General features: G+C 35.3%; 1 pseudogene; it reads left to right on the top strand.

Moving 5' to 3' along the window:
• The first annotated feature begins 3,209 nt into the window (after positions 1-3,209).
• On the top strand, positions 3,210-3,727 carry LOC114028168 (annotated as a pseudogene).
• The last annotated feature ends 2,190 nt before the right edge of the window (positions 3,728-5,917 follow it).

Here is a 5,917-nt window from a genome sequence, read left to right on the forward strand (position 1 = left end):
ATGGTGGGAAAATGTCCCTATAGCTTTAAGCTGCCTCTAAGGCTGCTCACCAGCAAGCATCATTGTAATCACAACTCCAAATGAAATAGAAAACAAATTATTGCCTACCTTGTTTTGGAATACATGGTGCTATACAAGCATTGAAACCAGGCTAATTTGATACAGGAGAGTTAATTTTTTCAATTAAAAAATTCACTTCTGATATTCTATTGCCTCATATTGCAGCGGAAATGACTCTAAATCCTCCAAGACTGTGGCAGAGAAGCACAAGCTCTGGTGGGTCTGAAAATGCTGGAAGGACATTATTTGTGAGCTTGACTTTGGCTGAGTGGTTTTGAAGGTTGAGGAATAGCCTAGAGAAGGACAGAAATACTTGGTGAATTTCTCTAGAAATTTGGTGACAAAGAAACTTGTTTCTTTAACCATGTGTTTGTTTATTTGCATATTAATTTACTTGCAGGCTTACAAATTATTAATTTGTTCTTTCATACACATATTTCTTTATTTGAAGATGTGTGAGTGTGTATGTGTGTGTGTGTGTGTGCGTGTGTGTGTGTGTGTGTATATTTGCTTATTTAGATGTAGTGTCTACTGAGGCAGAAGGCTCTTTGGATGGAGTATTCACTCCCTGGAGTAATCATTAATTTACTGAGGAATCAGCTATTGATCCCTATATAGGTACCAGAAAACTTCTTGATCAGTGCTTCTTAAACTGTGGGTCTTAACCCCATATGGTCACATAAGTGAATGTGGGTATCACAGAAAATTTGTCACAATAAAAGCTTTCTGAATGCACAAACAAAATTTAATTTAAAATCAAATGCCTAATAACATCAAGGTGTTTTTGACAGTGCTTGTCCATGTTGCATCATGCAACTTCATTGTAGCCTTGGTTCTGAACACACAACGTGTGCACTTTGCACTGTGCATGCCATCACACCATGCAGTACCAATGAATGCTGCTGGCTCAGATTTGAGATGATTATATGTTATGAATTGCAGTGTTTTTACTGTACATACAAAATCATCAAATGAATTTTGGCTTGGGATTAAGACAGAATTTCCAACAATTTCTGAAATGACCCTAAACATATTTCTGTCATTTTGTATTATGTATTTATGTGAAGCAGCATTCTCAGCACTGATGATTATAAAATCAAAATATTGATCAACTATGAAAAATGTTGAAGATATTCTAAGTCCTATAGTATCAAATATTTCACCAAGATTTAATTCTTTATGGAAAAATAAACTAGCATATCCATCTAATTAGTATGCAAATTTGATTTCATCTTTAATAAATAGTAAAATTATATATATATGTATACCAAATAATTATTTTAAAATAAATTTCTTTATGATTTATTATTGGTAAATGTTTGATTTGAATACCTATTTTATATACCTATATTCCCTGGCTCACATACAAATTTCTCGGGAAAAAAGGGGTCCCAAGTGGAAAAAGTTTAAGAAACTCTAGATGACATTTTTGTAGTCTTCTTCAATAACCAAATAACAGCCCTTTCCCACTTCTAAAAAAAGGAAATATGCATTAGTTACATATTCTCTCTACTTAAGATCATTTCGAACTCACATGCAAACAGTAGATTAAGGGACCTCCTAGCAGTATTCAAGTCTAGAAAGAGGTGCTGAACTCAGAATTTAGGGTTATAGATACCTTGGTTTTAAATCCTTAAAACTATATTCAGTGAAGTTTTCCCCCAGCTTTCTACAGCAAACTTCTTGAAACTATACTGTGTATCACAGCATCTATTTCCTATTCCTCCTATCTTTCATCATTGATGTATGTGTTGATAACTTAACTGATGAGATTTCACTTGGAATGGTGGTCACTTTGGGGAAGAAGGAAAATGATATAAATATAAAAGATTCTGGTATAGGCCAAGACCACCACATTTCCTAAGTGAAAAGGTTTTGATGCCTGCTCCTGGGAGAAGGAGAACGGTCACATATGTGCTTACCATGTGGTTGGGAGCATCTTTTTTTCCACTGGCTGCATGGGCAGTCTGTCTGAATTTTTAAAATCCCATGGTAGCAGTCTCTCTCATTGCTCCATTTGAGTCTTAACGTGATGGATGCATTCATTCAAAGCAAGTGCCATGATGTGATAATGGAAGAAAGTCTGAAGGTTGTACATTCCACACCTACTTAAATCATCTCATAAGCTGTTTTTTTTTTCTTTTTCAGTTCTAATTTTAGACTAGAGAATGGATTTCACAAGCTAGGATCTCCAGCCTTGGGGATTTGTGAGCCCAAGATCCCAGGATGGATGTTACAGCAAACCCTGTAGGAAAAGCCCTAGAATCAATGGTCCAGAAGAGACATTCATACACACACATACATATACACATATTTATATTATATATATATGATATATGCATATATGTACATATGTACATACAAAAAAAAAACTTGCTCAGTGTGGGTTTGGACCTGAACTAGGTTGTTATAATGCTATGTAGGAAGTGAGTTAGCCTGTGTGCTTATTCCTCCTCTCCTTTCCAGAGGCTGAGATTGTGTACTGGGTATTAAGCTTCCAAGATGTTTGAGGAGGGGGCAAATATTTGTATGTTTATTCTTACTCTACCTTTGAATATAATAAGTAAATTTATCTGATGTCCAATTATTAAATGGAGTTAGGCTGCTATTCACTGTCCTCTAAGATTGGTGGGGAACCCAACTGATAAAAGGCCGCTAGTCAATGATTGGGAAGAGAGAGAGCTCAGAAAACTGAAGCTTAATTAAGAAATCTGTGTGTGTGAAATATTACATAAAACTCAAAGTGGGGCCAGAAAAATCCCATGTTATTGAATACAATTTGCATTTGTTGGTAACCTTGGAGTGATTTTATGGTTGGAATTTTAAATTTTATATACCCTAGTTTTTGAGATCTTATAGAAATTGTCAAAAAATAATTTAGCCTATAATCATATGGATGAATTTTTTCCCATGTGTGTTACCCCAGAAGTGTCTTCCATTGATGTAAATTTTCTAACTCTGTACTTGTTGATTCATTCAGTATATAAGCACAGACACTTAATGTATTACTGAATCTTGTGTAAGTATTGATTTTGAGTATAATGTGAAAAATAATAGAGTTTATATCACTAGAATACTGCTGCCTATTTGCAAAATGCCATTTAAAAAATCTTCTTTTGCAGGTTGGCAGGGAGTGAGGCAGCAGCACCATGAAGGCCTTGTGCACCCTGAAAGAATGTAAGGTATTTGGATGCTGTCTGCCTACTCCCCAGAGTCCAGTGCTGCCTCTTTATGGGATGCGGATCTTTGCTCCTAATCATGTTATAGCAAAGTCCCAATTCTGGTGCTTTGTTTCCCAGCTGAAAAAAATGAAGAAGTTTTCTGGAGAAATTGTATACTGTGAACAGGTCTTTGAAAAGTCCCATCTTAGGGTGAAAATCTTTGGCATCTGGCTGCTCTACGATTCCAGGAGTGGAACTCACAACATGTACAGGGAGTACAGGGACCTGAGCACTGCTGGTGCTAGCGAGATATGGGAGCCCATCACCATGCCCGGGCCCACTCCTTCCAGATCATGAAAGTGGAAGAAATTCCTGCCAGCAAGTGCCATGGACCTGCACTCAAGCAGTTTCATGACTCCAAAATCAGGTTCCCTCTGCCCCACAGAGTTCTGCATCACCAGCACAAACCACGCTTTACTACCCAGAGGCCCAGCACGTTCTTCTAAGTGCAGAGACAAAGAGGCACCTGTTTTATTTGATCTGTTTGAATACATTTCTCAATTGGAAACCCCCCAAAAATTCTTCTTGCATTTAAACACACTTAGAGTCTACATAACGAGTAAAGTCTGTTAAGTAGAGACTGTTTAAGCAAAGGTCTTTGGTGAATTAATATGAAATGTTTCTTGTTTGTTGAATCTGTGAAACTTTGTACTTGTAGATAATTGCGATTTTTGCCTGCACATGCAAGATTTTAAAGATGATTTCACATTGACTGTTTTGACTCTTTCTTGTGTGACACTGTGGAAGAAAGTGAAAGGAGAATCCTTATGCTTACCCTAAGAACCCAGGGAACTGTTCTGGATCGAAGTCATGGACAACATATTTAAATTGCATCCTTAACTACTTGACTAGGATAGCAGATTTTTCATTCATAGTAGATGATTCATTCTCTCTTTTGTTTGTTCAAGAACTCTTCCCCTAACCATAAATCTGAAAGGTAACTTCTCTGAAACTTAATTCGTTTTATATGTAGGCTGTATATGTATTTTGTGCTTATTGTGGTATGTAGTACGAAATGTTCTACAATTAATTTTTGTCAGATTGCTTTCCAGTTTTCTCAGCATTTTTTACCAGGAAGTGGGTCTTTACTCAGGTAGGTGGGCATTTTTGGGTTTATCAAAACTCTGCTACTATATCTTCTTGTTTCTTGACCTTGCATACTTAAGTATCTAAGTTCATTTAAAGTAAGGGTTGTGTTGTATGCCCAAGATCTATGACTCATGCACAAAGTAGGCACTTAATAAATGCTTGTTGACTGATTGTTTAATCTGCTGGTGTGGTGGTAAATGTTCAAAATTTTTTGTCCCTGGAAAAGAAATACTTAATTATATCCCTAAAATTTAATCTGGATTATTAATATTTTCCCCTTCACTTTCTTAAGTCTAGACAATTGCCAAAACAATAGATCAAACACTGATTTGTAGCATTTGCTAATTTCCAAGGTGTAAAAGATCACAATGAGAACTGAACTATCCTCTCCCAAAAACTGGTACAAACTTGCCCCACTCTACCACTGAGTTAGCTTGTCCACTGATAAACTTTTCTATTTTTTCAATCAGCATCAATTAAAATTATTAGATCTTGGCAAATATAGTTTCAGATCTTTCCAGTATCCAATTTCGACTATGTGTGAAACTTTGTATTTCACATATTTTTTTCTTGTATTTATTTTCCAATTCTGTTATCCTCTTTTCCTTTACAGATGGCTTCATCCTAATTGCACTCATTGTTATGAATGTTAATTCATTATTTATATCCATCATGCAATTTTATTATTTTCCTTCTCTTTGCCATATACCTTCTCTTTTTACAAAGAAGGCTGTGAAAGAAAAGGAATGTGATAAAAACAAGTATAAATTGAACTAATCTGCTTCTATCACAACATCCTTTTTTTTTCTTCACCTTTCCCAAATCATGATCATAGGTTTTAATATTTTTTGCTTCTTTATTTTTCATTTCTAAGTTGAAATTTGTTTTGCTAGTGACTTTTGTATTCTCGTATGTCTTCCTTTTTAAATCAACCACTCCTTTCTTTCTGCTTCAGTCTGTTTATCTATTCAGTTTAGTATATTTTTGTACCAAATTCATATGTGTGAGAGAATAAAAGAAAGAGAAACTTTTTTTATTTTTTAAATTACTTTTGTTTTGTTAAAATGGTTCCCAATTATATATAAAAATTTTAATAATCTTTTTTTAAAATTTTGAGTTCCATATTCTCTCCCTCCTTCCCACCACTCCGCCATCTTTAGAAGGCAAGGAATTTGATTTTGATTATACATGTGAGGTCACGTAAAACACATTTCCATATTAGCCATGCTATAAAAGAAAACACAAACACAACTAAAAATAAAAATGAAGAAATTTAAAAATGCTTCATGACCCCATTTTGAGGATTTCTTGGCAAAGATACTGGAATGGCTCACCATTTCCTTCTCCAGTTCACTTTACAGATGAAGAACTGAAGCAAACAAGATTAAATGACTTGCCTAGGATTACATAGGTAGTAGGTATCTGAGGTAAGATTTGAACTCAGAAGATGTGCCTTCCTGTCTTCTGGGCCATCACTCTATCTGCTGTGCCAGCTAGCTGCTCTGAGCTGTATTTTTTTTTTTTTTGCCACATTCTAATTTTCAGGG

Source organism: Vombatus ursinus, unplaced genomic scaffold (assembly GCF_900497805.2).
Source record: "Vombatus ursinus unplaced genomic scaffold, bare-nosed wombat genome assembly UNPS02004868.1, whole genome shotgun sequence".
Classification (NCBI taxonomy): domain Eukaryota; kingdom Metazoa; phylum Chordata; class Mammalia; order Diprotodontia; family Vombatidae; genus Vombatus; species Vombatus ursinus.